The sequence below is a fragment of the Cucurbita pepo genome, chromosome 1 (genome assembly GCF_057944985.1).
Source record: "Cucurbita pepo subsp. pepo isolate OVF chromosome 1, ASM5794498v1, whole genome shotgun sequence".
NCBI lineage: Eukaryota > Viridiplantae > Streptophyta > Magnoliopsida > Cucurbitales > Cucurbitaceae > Cucurbita > Cucurbita pepo.
The window spans coordinates 16,090,031-16,104,734 of NC_141798.1; the positions used below are offsets into that span (position 1 = coordinate 16,090,031).

At 34.1% G+C, this 14,704-nt stretch overlaps 9 non-coding genes across 9 annotated transcripts; all 9 read left to right on the forward strand.

Annotated features, from left to right (window-relative positions):
- The first annotated feature begins 419 nt into the window (after positions 1-419).
- On the forward strand, positions 420-501 carry TRNAS-AGA (transfer RNA serine (anticodon AGA)). Its single transcript has one exon. It is a non-coding gene; the product is annotated as a tRNA-Ser (tRNA).
- A 111-nt stretch (positions 502-612) lies between these two features.
- TRNAS-AGA (transfer RNA serine (anticodon AGA)) lies at positions 613-694 on the forward strand. Its single transcript has one exon. It is a non-coding gene; the product is annotated as a tRNA-Ser (tRNA).
- Positions 695-805: 111 nt separating this feature from the next.
- Positions 806-887, forward strand: TRNAS-UGA (transfer RNA serine (anticodon UGA)). Its single transcript has one exon. It is a non-coding gene; the product is annotated as a tRNA-Ser (tRNA).
- A 111-nt stretch (positions 888-998) lies between these two features.
- Positions 999-1,080, forward strand: TRNAS-AGA (transfer RNA serine (anticodon AGA)). The gene has a single exon. It is a non-coding gene; the product is annotated as a tRNA-Ser (tRNA).
- A 111-nt stretch (positions 1,081-1,191) lies between these two features.
- Positions 1,192-1,273, forward strand: TRNAS-AGA (transfer RNA serine (anticodon AGA)). Its single transcript has one exon. It is a non-coding gene; the product is annotated as a tRNA-Ser (tRNA).
- A 111-nt stretch (positions 1,274-1,384) lies between these two features.
- Positions 1,385-1,466, forward strand: TRNAS-AGA (transfer RNA serine (anticodon AGA)). The gene has a single exon. It is a non-coding gene; the product is annotated as a tRNA-Ser (tRNA).
- Positions 1,467-1,576: 110 nt separating this feature from the next.
- On the forward strand, positions 1,577-1,659 carry TRNAS-AGA (transfer RNA serine (anticodon AGA)). The gene has a single exon. It is a non-coding gene; the product is annotated as a tRNA-Ser (tRNA).
- Positions 1,660-2,413: 754 nt separating this feature from the next.
- On the forward strand, positions 2,414-2,496 carry TRNAS-AGA (transfer RNA serine (anticodon AGA)). Its single transcript has one exon. It is a non-coding gene; the product is annotated as a tRNA-Ser (tRNA).
- Positions 2,497-2,724: 228 nt separating this feature from the next.
- Positions 2,725-2,804, forward strand: TRNAS-AGA (transfer RNA serine (anticodon AGA)). Its single transcript has one exon. It is a non-coding gene; the product is annotated as a tRNA-Ser (tRNA).
- Positions 2,805-14,704: the final 11,900 nt, after the last annotated feature.

A 14,704-nucleotide genomic window follows, 5' to 3' on the forward strand; every position in this document is an offset into this window, starting at 1 on the left:
ACAAGTGGTTTTGGGGCACAACTAGAAATATCGAATCCTACTACTCAAAACTTTGATTTATTGTGTGTTTCATTCAGTGGGCGTGCCGAAGTGGTTATCGGGCATGCCTTGAAATCATGCGGGCTTTTCCCGCATAGGTTTGAATCGTGCGTTAATGACTTATTTTGCACAAAAATCAATCTCGAATCCTAGTGCTCACAACTTCGACTTATTCTATTTTTCATTCTGTGGGCGTGCTGGAGTGGTTATTGGGCATGACTAGAAATCATGTTGGCTTAGCCCGCGCAGGTTCGAATCCTACCGCTTACGACTTATTTCGCACAAAAATCTTTTTTACATTAAAAATAAAAGAGTGGTTATCGGACTAGAAATCTCAAATCCTACTGCTCACAACTTCAGGTTACTCTATTTTTTATTCAGTGGGCGTGCCGGAGTGGTTAACGGGCATGACTAGAAATCATGTGGGCTTTGCTCGTGCAGGTTTGAATCCTGCCGCTCACGACTTTATTTCGTACAAAAATCTTTTTTACATTAAAAATAAAAGAGTGGTTATCGGACTAGAAATCTCGAATCCTACTGCTCACAACTTTGGCTTACTCTATTTTTTATTCAGTGGGCGTGCCGGAGTGGTTAACGGGCATGACTAGAAATCATGTGGGCTTTGCCCGCGCAGGTTCGAATCCTGCCGCTCACGACTTTATTTCGTACAAAAATCTTTTTTACATTAAAAATAAAAGAGTGGTTATCGGACTAGAAATCTTGAATCCTACTGCTCAAAACTTCGGCTTACTATATTTTTCATTCAGTGGGCGTGCCGGAGTGGTTAACGGGCATGACTAGAAATCATGTGGGCTTTGCCCGCGCAGGTTTGAATCCTGCCGCTCACGATTTTATTTCGTACAAAAATCTTTTTTACATTAAAAATAAAAGAGTGGTTATCGGGCTAGAAATCTCGAATCCTACTGCTCAAAACTTCGGCTTACTCTATTTTTCATTCAGTGGGCGTGCCAGAGTGGTTAACGGGCATGACTAGAAATCATGTGGGCTTTGCCCGTGCAGGTTCGAATCCTGCCGCTCACGACTTTATTTCGTACAAAAATCTTTTTTACATTAAAAATAAAAGAGTGGTTATCGGACTAGAAATCTCGAATCCTACTGCTCAAAACTTCGGCTTACTCTATTTTTCATTTAGTGGGCGTGCCGGAGTGGTTAACGGGCATGACTAGAAATCATGTGGGCTTTGCCCGCGCAGGTTCGAATCCTGCCGCTCACGACTTTATTTCGTACAAAAATCTTTTTTACATTAAAAATAAAAGAGTGGTTATCGGACTAGAAATCTCGAATCCTAGTGCTCACAACTTCGACTTATTCAATTTTTCATTTAGTGGGCGTGCCGGAGTGGTTATCAGGCATGACTAGAAATCACGTGGGCTTTGCTCGCGCAGGTTCGAATCCTGCCGCCCACGACTTATTTTGCACAAAAATCTTTTTTACATTGAAAATAAAAGAGTGGTTATCGGACTAGAAATCTCGAATCCTACTGCTCACAACTGCGGCTTACTTTATTTTTTATTCAGTGGGCGTGCCGGAGTGGTTAACGGGCATGACTAGAAATCATGTGGGTTTTTGCCCGCGCAGGTTTGAATCCTGCCGCTCACGAATTATTTTGCACAAAATCTTTTTTACATTGAAAATAGTGGTTGTTCGGCGAGTAAAAATCTCGAATGCTACTGATCACAACTTGGGCTTATTTTATTTTTCATTTAGTGGGCGTGCCGGACTGGTTATCAGGCATGACAAAAATCATTTTAGGCTTTTCCCGCGTAGGTTTGAATCCTGCCACTCACAACTTCGGCTTATTCTATTTGCTTATTCTATTTTTCATTCAGTGGGCGTGCCGGAATGGTTATCGAGCATGACTAGAAATCATGTGGGCTTTGCCCGCAGGTTGGAATCCTGCCGCTCACGACTTATTTTGCAGAAAAACCGTTTTACAAGTGGTTATCGGGCACAACTAGAAATATCGAATCCTACTACTCAAAACTTCGACTTATTGTGTGTTTCATTGAGTGGGCGTGCCGGAGTGGTTATCGGGCATGACTTGAAATCATGCGGGCTTTTCCCGCATAGGTTTGAATCCTGCGTTAATGACTTATTTTGCACAAAAATCAATCTCGAATCCTAGTGCTCACAACTTCGACTTATTCTATTTTTCATTATGTGGGCGTGCCGGAGTGGTTATTGGGCATTACTAGAAATCATGTGGGCTTTGCCCGCGCAAGTTCGAATCCTGTGGCTTACGACTTTATTTTGCACAAAAATCTTTTTTACATTAAAAATAAAAGGGTGGTTATCGGACTAGAAATCTCGAATCCTACTGCTCACAACTTCGGCTTACTCTATTTTTTATTCAGTGGGTGTGCCGGAGTGGTTAACGGGCATGACTAGAAATCATGTGGGCTTTTGCCCGCGCAGGTTCGAATACTTTCGCTCACGAATTATTTTGCACAAAATCTTTTTTACATTGAAAATAGTGGTTGTTCGGCGAGTAAAAATCTCGAATGCTACTGATCACAACTTGGGCTTATTTTATTTTTCATTTAGTGGGCGTGCCGGAGTGGTTATCAGGCTTGAAAAAAATCATTTAGGCTTTTCCCGCGTAGGTTTGAATCCTGCCGCTTACAACTTCGGCTTATTCTATTTGCTTATTTTATTTTTCATTCAGTGGGCGTGCCGGAATGGTTATCGGGCATGACTAGAAATCATGTGGGCTTTGCCCGCAGGTTGGAATCCTGCCGCTCACGACTTATTTTGCAGAAAAAACCTTTTTACAAGTGGTTATCGGGCACAACTAGAAATATCGAATCCTACTACTCAAAACTTCGACTTATTGTGTGTTTCATTCAGTGGGCGTGTCGGAGTGGTTATCGGGCATGACTTGAAATCATGCGGGCTTTTCCCGCATAGGTCGAATCCTGCGTTAATGACTTATTTTGCACAAAAATCAATCTCGAATCCTAGTGCTCACAACTTCGACTTATTCTATTTTTCATTATGTGGGCATGTCGAAGTGGTTATGGGTCATGACTAGAAATCATGTGGGCTTTGCCCGCGCAGGTTCGAATCCTACTGCTCACAACTTCGGCTTACTCTATTTGCTTATTCTATTTTTCATTTAATGTGCATGTCGGAGTGGTTATCGGGCATGACTAGAAATCATGTGGGCTCTGCCTGCGCAGGTTCGAATCATGTCGCTCACGACTTTATTTCTCACAAAATATTTTTTTAATTAAAAATACTGGTTGTCCGCCGACTAGAAATCTCGAATCCTACTACTCACAACTTCGGTTTATTTTATGTTTCATTTAGTGGGCGTGCCGGAGTGGTCATCAGTCATGACTAAAAATCATTTAGGCTTTTCTCGCGTAGATTCGAATCCTGCCACTCACAACTTCGGCTTATTTTATTTCGGAATGGTTATCGAGCATGACTAAAAATCATGTGGGCTTTGCTTGCAGGAATCCTGCCGCTCACGACTTATTTTGCAAAAAAACCTTTTTTACAAGTGGTTATCGGGCACAACTAGAAATATCGAATCCTACTACTTAAAACTTCGACTTATTGTGTTTTTCATTGAGTGGGCGTGCCGGAGTGGTTATCGGGCATGACTTGAAATCATGCGTGCTTTTCCTGCATAGGTTCGAATCTTGCGTTCATGACTTATTTTTCACAAAAATCAATCTCGAATCCTAGTGCTCACAATTTCGACTTATTCTATTTTTCATTATGTGGGTGTGCCGGAGTGGTTATCGGGCATGACTAGAAATCGTGTGCACTTTTCCCACGCAGGTTTGAATCCTGCCGCTCATGACTTACTTTGCAAAAAATAGTGTTTATCGGGCAGGACTAGAAATTTCGAATCATAGTGCTCACAACTTCGACTTATTTAGTTTTTCATTTAGTGGGTGTGTCAAAATGGTTATCAGGCATGACTAGAAATCATGTGGGCTTTGCCCGCACAGGTTTGAACCCTGCCGCTCTCGACTTATTTTGCACAAAAATCTTTTTTACAAGTGGTTATCGGGCACAACTAAAAATATCGAATCCTACTACTCATAACTTTGATTTATTGTGTTTATCCTACTGTTCATAACTTTGATTTATTGTGTTTTCCATTCAGTGGGTGTGATGGAGTGGTTAACGGGCATGACTAGAAACCAAGTGGGCTTTGCCCGTGCAGGTTTGAATCCTGTCGCTCATGAATTATTTTGCACAAAATCTTTTTTACATTAAAAATAGTGGTTGTCGGGCACGACTAGAAATCACGAATTCTATTGCTCACAACTTCGGCTTATTTTGTTTTTCATTTAGTGGGCGTGCCGTAGTGGTTATCAGTCATGACTAAAAATCATTTAGGCTTTTTTGGCGTAGGTTCGTATCCTGCCGCTCATGACTTATGTTGCACAAAAATCTTTTTTACATTAAAAATAAAATAGTGGTTATCAGGCACACGACTAGAAATCTCGAATCCTATTGCTCACAAATTCGATTTATTTTATCTTTCATTCAGTGGACGTGCCAGAGTGGTTATCGGGCATGACTAAAAATCATGTGGACTTTGCCTGTGCAGGTCCGAATCCTGCCGCTCACGACTTATTTTGCACAAAAACCTGGCACAACTAGAAATATCGAATCCTAGTAATCAAAACTTCGACTTATTGTGTTCTTCATTTTGTGGGCGTGCCAGAGCGGTTATCCGGCATGACTAGAAATCATGCAGGCTTTTTCGCGTAGGTTCGAGTCCTGCATTCATGACTTATTTTGCACAAAAATCAATCTCGAATCCTACTGCTCACAACTTCGACTTATTCTATTTTTCGTTCAGTGGGTGTGCCGGAGTGGTTATCGAGTATGACTAGAAATCAAGTGGGTTTTGCCTGTGCATGTTCGAATCCTGCTGCTCACGATTTATTTTGCACAAAAACTTTTTTACATTAAAAATAAAATAGTGGTTGTCGGGCACGACTAGAAATCTCGAATTCTGCTCACAACTTCCCATTGTGGGCTTTGCCTGCGCAGGTTTCGAATCCTGCCGCTCATGAATTATTTTGTACAAAATCATTTTTACATTAAAAATAGTGGTTGTTAGGCATGACTAGAAATCATTTAGGCTTTTCCGCGGTTCGAATTCTGCCGCTCACGACTTATTTTGCACAAAAATCTTTGGGCACGACTAGAAATCTCGAATCCTGCTCACAACTTCGATTTATTGTGCTTTCCATTGTGGGCTTTGCCTGCGCAGGTTTCGAATCCTGCCGCTCATGAATTATTTTGTACAAAATCATTTTTACATTAAAAATAGTGGTTGTTAGGCATGACTAGAAATCATTTAGGCTTTTCCGTGGTTCGAATTCTGCCGCTCACGACTTATTTTGCACAAAAATCTTTGGGCACGACTAGAAATCTCGAATCCTATTGCTCACAACTTCGACTTATTTTATTTTTCATTCAGTGGGCATGCTGGAGTGGTTATCAGGTATGACTAGAAATCATGTGGGCTTTGCCTGCTTAGGTTTGAATCCTGCCACTCACGACTTATTTTGCACAAAAATCTTTTTTTACATTAAAAATACAATAGTGGTTATCGGGCACGACTAGAAATCTCGAATCCTATTGCTCTCAACTTCGACTTATTTTTTTTTTCATTCAGTGGGCGTGCCGGAGTGGTTATCGGGCATGACTAGAAATCATGTAGGCTTTGCCCGCGCTGGTTTGAATCGTGCTTGCTCACGACTTATTTTGCACAAAAATCTTTTTTACAATAAAATAGTGGTTATTGGGCAAATATCGAATCCTATTGCTCACAACTTTGACTTAGCCGGAGTGGTTATCGGGCATGACTAGAAATTATGTCCAGCGTGCCGGAGTGGTTATTGAGCATGAGTAGAAATCATGTCCTTAGCCGGAGTGGTTATCGGGCATGACTAGAAATTATGTCCGGCGTGCCGGAGTGGTTATTGAGCATGAGTAGAAATCATGTCCGTAGCCGGAGTGGTTATCGGTCGTGTCGGAGTGGTTATCGGGTATGAATAGAAATCATGTGGCTTTGCCGCTCAGGTTTGAATCCTGCCGCTCAGGACTTATTTTGCACACATTATAGTGGTACGACTAGAAATCATGTGGGCTCTAACCCAAAATCTATTTTACATTAAAAATAAATTATTATTATTATTATTATTATTTTTTTTTTTTTTTTTTTTTTTTTTTTTTTTTGCTTCTCTTCATTTAGTGCGCGTGTCGAAGTGGTTATCGGGCATGACTAGAAATCATGTGGGCTCTACCGGGTTCACGACTTCTTTTGCACAAACATTGCATTCGTGTCAAAGTGGTTATTGGGCATGACTAGAAATCATGTGGGCTTTACCTGCCCTGGTTCACGACTTGTTTTGCACAAAAATCTATTTTAAATCAGGTGGGCTCAACACGCGCCGGTTCTTGCACAAAAATCTATTTGACATTAAAAATAAATGTATTTTTTAATCTTTACAAACATTGTATTCTTAGTTAACGAATTTACAAGTAGCGATTTGTTAAAAATGATACTCTGATACGATGTTAAAAATGAGAAACATAAGTGAGATCGATTCGGGTTCACGACTTGTTTTTGCACAAAAATCTATTTTACATTAAAATAAATGTATTTTTTAATCTTTACAAACATTGCATTCTTAGTTAACGAATTTACAAGTAGCGATTTGTTAAGAATGATATCTGATACCATGTTAAAAATGAGAAACATAAAACATAGGTGAGATCGAAAGTTCATTTTCGTTAATGTTAACAACTTTAAATAAAATACAAACTACAAATTAAATCTAAGAGAATAAGATAAAATATATCAAATATACTATTAACCAAATATGGAAAACAAAAAATTAACTATATAAAATATATTCCAATAGAATTATTTATTTTGTGGTTTATTCTTATATAAACTCATATGAATTTATAGGATAAAGTTGACTGAATAATTATTTCAAGGATAATTGTTATTATTGTCTAATGGTAGACCTTCAAAAGATAATGTATGATTATAATATGACATTAATTAAGTTTAATATGAATTTAAATTTGAGATTATTATTTAGAACAAATGTTTGATCTCCCACTAAAAGGTGTGATAAATTTTGTTGGCATTTACCATAATAAAGCATCTTTTTTAGTCCAAATACGTACACTAACCCCATCAAAATCACTACAAATTCTCATACATGTATATCATGAAGTGATTGACAAATTTTAGAGATTTCAACGAACTGATGCCAAGAATTATTGCAAAAAAGGAGAATGGTGGACCACTCTCCATCCTCCACACATGTCTGTGATGTGTATGAACAAATAAAGAAATATATGAGATTCTGTTCTTCCTCCTTTGATTTGACACCATTTTCATCTCAATAGTAACCCACCACAAAAGGCCATAGTGAACATCCCAAGTGGAACCGGACTAAATTTTAGAGATTAAAAGCTTATCTCGCATATGTGCGAGACGATTCGTCTCTGACGCTTTGGACTGGTGCTCTAAATCTCTATAAGCAGAGAATGATCAAATCTATTACATCCAGTCGTAGCCCTGATACTTAATCGACTTTAGACTAGTTTTACATTACAAAATATCCTTCGAGGAGATCAATCATAAACTTGATGGATCATTCTTTTTTCTGATATACAAAATATGATCTATTGGTACAACGAGGAGACAAATTACTTATTTATTTTTTTTTTTGGAGTTAAACTGAATAAATGTAATTTGCACATCTTTAAACTGTGGAAAACTTTTCCAAAACTGTAATATCTTGCATAAATATTTCTAAATTATTATTGGAATACAAATTCATTAAAATGTTGAACAAAAAGTCAATATGTGCGGTGACTATGATGCTTACTTAGATTTAGAGACGTTCACAGGATTGGGTAAGAACAGAAAAGTCTTTCTCATCCTCGCTCTCACCTCTTAGTTCAATCTTCATCCTCGTGAAATTCTTTATCTATTTTTATGGGGATAGAAACAAAGATTCAGGGTAAAGAAAAAGATTAATAGGTATAAAGTAGAAGGTTAAGAAGAGGTATAAGAGGTAAATTTTGTGATATATCCAACCAGGATTCCTCATCAGCATCGCACCAAATGAGGTGGATATGTGTGTGTGAGAAGAGTGGAGTGGGTGAAGGGTTTGGCATGAAAGTGGGAGCAAAAGCATAGGCATAGCATATATGTCTATGACAGAAGAGATGTTGGGGTATGCCCACTTTTTATTGTTCTTATCATGTTGGGAATTCATCCTACATAATATCTAATTACCATTATTCAACCCATGTGCCACCTTCTCTCCCATTGCTTTCAATTCCTCATCTTATTATATTTTTCTTTTTAAAATCTTGCTTATTCTCAAACTCATATCAACTTCTTTTACAAAAATGGTAAATTAATTTGAGTGATTTTTTTTTTTTTTTTTTTTTAGAGCTTGTTGATGAGTGATTGACCAAGAATTAGAAAAGAAAGTAGCTACTATTTTGTTAAGAATTCAGATGTTTTTAAAATGAAATAGAAAAAAAAAATACTTTTGAACTTTACATCTTATATATATATATATATAAAAAATAAAAAATAAAAAAAAATAAAAAAAAAATAAAAAAATCTAAAACTTTCAAAATTTTCAATTAACCCTAAATCTCTACTACAGATATTGTCCGCTTTAGCTTGTTATGCATCACCGTCAATTTTAGGGTTTTAAAACTCATCTGTTAGGGAGAGGTTATAGCTTCTCCTTCTCCACAGGAGATGCGTTTTAAAGCTGTGAGACCCAAAGAGGACAATACCGGCTAGTAATAGACTTAAGGTGTTATAAATAGTATCAGAGTCAAGCATCAAACGGTGTGCCAGCGAAGACGTTGGGACCCCAATGGGGGTGGATTACGAGATCAAACATCGATTGGGGAGTGGAACGAAGTATTCTTTATAAAACTGCATTCCTTATAAAGATGTGGAAGTCTCTCCCCAACTGGAGAAGATCCCACAAACATATCAAACAGTAGACATTGAGACTTTAAGTTGCGTTCTTTTCCTTGCAAGGTAATGTAGAAGCATGATTAAATTATTTGCACCATATTCGATCCTATCTTGAGATGGGTAGAAGCAAAGTTTGTATCGAAATATTTTCATCAACCAATAACACTCAAACTTGAGGAGAAATTATGAATTGTAAATAGGAGGTGTTGACACAACATATGAATGTTTGAAAACGTTAATGGTCGACTCGAGAATGTGTGCTATTAAGTAGAAAACTTCTTTAAGGCAAAAAGTTTTTAGTCTAATGCAAATGCACACTATGAAACAAGTAATAAGTGGATATATTCAAAGTATCGTAGGCTCTATAATGTATTTTGTACGAGAGGAGAATTGTTGAGGATGGTTGGGAGGAGGTCCCAAATTGATTAATTTAGAGAATGATCATGGATTTATAAATAAGGAACATCATTTGTATGAGGCTTTTTGGAGAATCCCAAAGCAAAGCCATGAGAGTTTATGCTCAAAGTGGATAATATCATATCATTGTGGAGAGTCGTGATTCTGACATGGTATCAGAATCATGCCCTTAATTTAGTCATGTCAATAGAATCTTCAAGTGTCGAATAAAGAAATTGCTACCCTCAAAGGTTTAGTCAAAAAGTGACTCATGTGTCGAACAAAGGGTGTACTTTGTTCGAGAACTCCATAAAAGGAGTCGAGTCTCGATTAAGGGGAGGCTGTTCGAGGGTTCTATAGACTTCGAAGGAGGTTCTAGATCTCACATACTTATTTCAATGCATGGGGCTTCAAGATAAGGGTGTTTTCCCCCTGGCCTCTTATAGGAATAATAAGCATTGGTTTTTGTTGGCATATCATTCTGATGCAAGGTGTAAGTCATTGGAAAAAGTTTTCTCGACGAGTCTACATTGACGTTTGAACCTGACATACATTTTTCATCGAGAAATTGAGGTGGTTAGTAGACAAAAGGTAAAGTTATTCGAACCAAAATGGTATAGGGTTTAATTATTGTCTTTCATAAAACAATCACTTCAATGATTTCTACTAAAGATAGAATATGGACAGAGAGAAGCATATAGTCAACTAAGTGAGGAAATGGTTAGGTAGAGGTATGTGAAATGCAAACATACCAAACAAAACAAAGGTATTTTGGTGAATAGGTTTCATAAATTTTCCACTCACTCAATCAATTTAGTAAGGAAAGGAAGTGAATCGAGAGAGTAGTCCACTGTCTTAGATGAAGAAGTGTTTTAATTATAATGTACCCAAGTTGAGTTGAGATGGGTTGGATAAATTTAAAAAAAAAATGTATCCAATAAACTTGAACCTTATTTTCAGGTTAGTTGGGTTGACCTAACTTAAAAATGTCAACTCATAAATGGACTTGAATTTCAAAAAATTCAACAACCCAACTAAAAAAATCTAACCCAATCCAACCTAATATAACTCTTTAAGATTTAAGTAATTAAGATCGAACACTTTTAGTATTAGTCTTCATATTAAACATTTGACAAATTAGTAATAAAATTCGAGTCGTATCCTAATTTCAATAGAATTTACTCTTAAAAACAAAATTATTAAGGTATGATTTAAAGATGTTTTAATTTTTTTCCACTCTATTTATTTTTTTAGAATGATTTTTATTATATAAATATTCTAATTCTCAGCTAATTTTAGGAACAAAAGCAAACTAAATTTTAAAAATTTTAAAAACTTTGCTTAAATTTTAAAAACATTTGTAAAACGTTGGGACGACAAAACAAATAAGTTGAAATAACGTTTATAAATTTAATTACAAAAACTTTAATTAGAGTTTTGAGGTCTTCTCCGTCCTAGGGAGCGAGAGAGAGAGAGAGAGAGAGAGAGAAGAAACATATAAAATGTGGTAGCTTTGAGATAGCCTGCATTTTCTCTCCCAATAGCCGGCCAACTAAAGTAGAGAAAGAGAGCAATGACATGCACACTGTGGCGCAGGCGGCCATTTTTGACTTAAATCTTCACCCTCCCTCAACCCCTATTAGATTATTACTTCACTCATCTTCACACAACTTGCAATTTCGATTTCTTTATTTCTTTCTTTCTTCTACATTAAAATATTTCCTAAACCCCACCTTCCAACTCTCTTTCCATTTGTGTTTTCTTTAATTTAATATATTTTAACAGTATTCATTGTATATAACTAACATAGCTTTCTTTTATATTAATGCATCAAATTATACCATATATTTCTCACTCTTAATAAAATTATAAAATGGGTAAAAAAACTTTAAAAAAAATGAAAATTACTATTTATACACCAATAAGTTGTACTTTTCTTTTTGAGTATAGGTGGTTACAAATCTTAATAATAGGCTAGTATAATAGAAGTTGACAAAGTTTTTTTCATGGCGTATATTGACATGATTTCAGCTATAATTGGAGTCACAGGGACTCAAAGAATATAATACCACCCATTTGAAAGAAAATTGAAAAAGGCATAAGGTTGACATAATTAAGAAAACGTCGAAGAAATAGGTGAAAATGAACCACTTAAAACATATTGGGATAGAAAGAAACTTCCTACCGAGGAGGCTCTAAAGTCGTCTAAGACAACTTAAGTTAAAGGACTCGAATTTCAATAAATTTTTTTATTCATCTTGATTGTGAAACCAAAACCCTTCTTGGAACGTATCTTTGAAGCAGAGATGGGAAGAAAATCCTCATCATCAGGATCCGATAAATCAACCGTTTCCAAACTCAAAGAATAGAATAAAAGAATGTAATTCAAAAGAAGATAAGATACTTTTATGGAGAAGATTTAAATATCGAAAAGATTTAAATGTAACTCTTGATTCCTCTAGAACCAACCAAGTCATTAACTAATTCCTTAAGAATCTATGGAACACGGGTGAATAACCTCCAAGCTAGACTTAACTTAAACTCAAGAGAGAAGGTCTAAGACTTGGCTAGTGACCAAGTTTTTTTGACAGTTTAGGGATCTCTTGAGTTCGAATGAGATGAATTGAACCATTTCTGAAATACCCATGTGACTAATTCCAATTTCTAATAAATTATTTGATAAAAGACTTAGGATTGAAAATAATTAATACATCGAGAGAAAATAAAGATGATTTCAAGATAATAAAAAGAATTTTATTATAATTATTTATTATTGATTGGACCCATCAACTCTATTGAGCTAGTTTAACTAATAAAACATTGGATCAATATTGAAAAGATTAGAAGATCTTACAAATAAAATCAAAACAACTTTATAAGACATTGACATATTAAATCGAAAGCAATTGCTTTTCTACAATTAAAAAAAAAACATAGATTTATGTCCTGTCACGCAATAAGATTAATCAGAAAAAAAAATATTATTAAATTAAATTAAATGCAATTAATATAGTAGTTAGAGAAATTTGGACTTTTTTAATTCATCAAATTCATTGATTAGCGTTGAGCAAGGCCATGGCTTCCGCGTAATGTCTTATTTAAGTTTTCCTAGATGTGTTGAATTTATTATACTTTAGGTCTTCACAATTTATTTTTATTTTGTCCAAAACGATACTAATTAACTTAATCCTTCCTAAATTGTTCATAATTGGTTAAAACTTTATCTTTATCCTTATAATTACATTTTTCATACTTTGATGAATAATTTGTTTATGATTCAATCATAAAATAAGTATCTCTTAGATTCAAAATTTTATTTTATCCTATAAAATTTATGTTGTTCTCTTTATTTGGTTAAGTCTCCCACGTATTTGACTTAGGAAATCAAAGCAACCCATAAATTGCTTAGTTAATATTTGATTTATTTTGGTTGTTATAGGAGAATTGTCGTATTATGTCTAAACCTTCTACATCTAGTTTAATTAAGTATCATTTATAGAAAATAAGTACGATTAATTTAGCCGAATGGTAAAGCTAAAAAAAATTGAGTAAAATTGAATTCAAAAGTCAAACTTCAACTTAACTTAAACAAATTAAAGAGACGTTTACTGTAAAAAATTGTTTGGTCTAGAAAATTATGATGTTTATGTCTCGCTGTTTAGTCGAGAATAATGATTTCTACGTTTGAGATCCAAAATTGTTCAACCTAGAGTTGTGAACTTTACATTTTGCTGACTTTTTTATTCTTTATTTTAGAGCTTTGTTGTACTTTATTCAAATTTTAATTAAAATAAATTGATTCTTATCAATTCTAAAATTAAGATTTTAAATTATATTTTTAATGAATAATTAACAATTTTGTTAAAGATTAAGATAAACAAAATAAATTCGCTTAATTTTTTAATTTCCTTTTAAGAAAAACTTGTTCTCGTTAGTTTTTAAAATTTTAATTCAAGGTTTATTTTATAATCTTAATAAAAGTTATACCTTTTTATTTTCTAACTAAAGAATAAAATGAATTATCTAAAATCTGATTATTTTTAAAATAAAATATATTCTTTAATTTTTCAAAATCACCAAGTTAAAAATAAAATATCAAATATTTATGCTGTTTTAATATAATTGAGTTCTTAAATTATAATAATGGTTAATGTAAAATACACGTTTATCATATTAAAACCATAATTTTTTTTTTTTAATTTTATTAGTTAAATATTGATAAATAAATAATAATAATAACTTCAAAATAAGATATCCCAACCTAACTCGCATCCACCCTACTTTTTTTTTTTTTTATTATTATTATTCTTCTTTTTTTAAAAAAATATTACAGTTTATAATCTTTCTATATAATTGTATATTTTAAAACTTTAAATTTATTGATCCATATAATTTTAAAAAAATTATTTTTAAAAAAAAAATACAACAAAATTTAAATGTTATTTTAAACCAGCTTTAGGAATACATTTTGGTTATCAAATATTTGACCTAAAGTGAGAATGATGTTATATTTAATAAGATATAAAAATAACTCAAATTTGAATTTAAAATGTAGTGTATAAAATCAAAAAATTATACCTTTTCCTTTAATCGATATGATGATGACGTTAATTAATAAACAAATTATATGGCTTAGATTATGGGGTGAGCATCACAATCACAATATCAAATAACTCGCAATCCCAAATAAATAAATAAATAAATAAATATTGCTTAACGTTTAAAAAGGTAGCTGAATTATAATACAATTCCTAGTAAATTAATGAGCCAATAATAAAATGAAATGAAATAAAATAATAGGAAATATCTTTAGAAGAGGCCGGCGAAAGCGATTGGAAAAGGAACGAAGAATATGCTGTTCACAATAATGGTGGAGAGAAGACGAGGGGTAAGGTCTCTTTCATATTCGAATAGCTAAACTTTTAAGCTTTTATTATATTATTTTACTTTATTTATATATAAATATTACTTCTTTAATTTTTATATTTATTTCGTTTCTATACTTTGGTCTAATTTCAATTTGATCTCGAACGTTTTGAAACTTTCAGTTTAGTCATTATGGTTTCAACTTTAATCAATTGTTTAAGATGATTTTAAAATTTTCAAACTTAGTCTAGACTTATTTTATAAGCTAATCCATTATTATTTTAAGATTTTAGTAAGTCATAAAACAAAAGTTTGGGACAGAGTTTATGATGTTATACTCATGTTCAACGCTTTTTAAACTAGGTTTACGTGTGG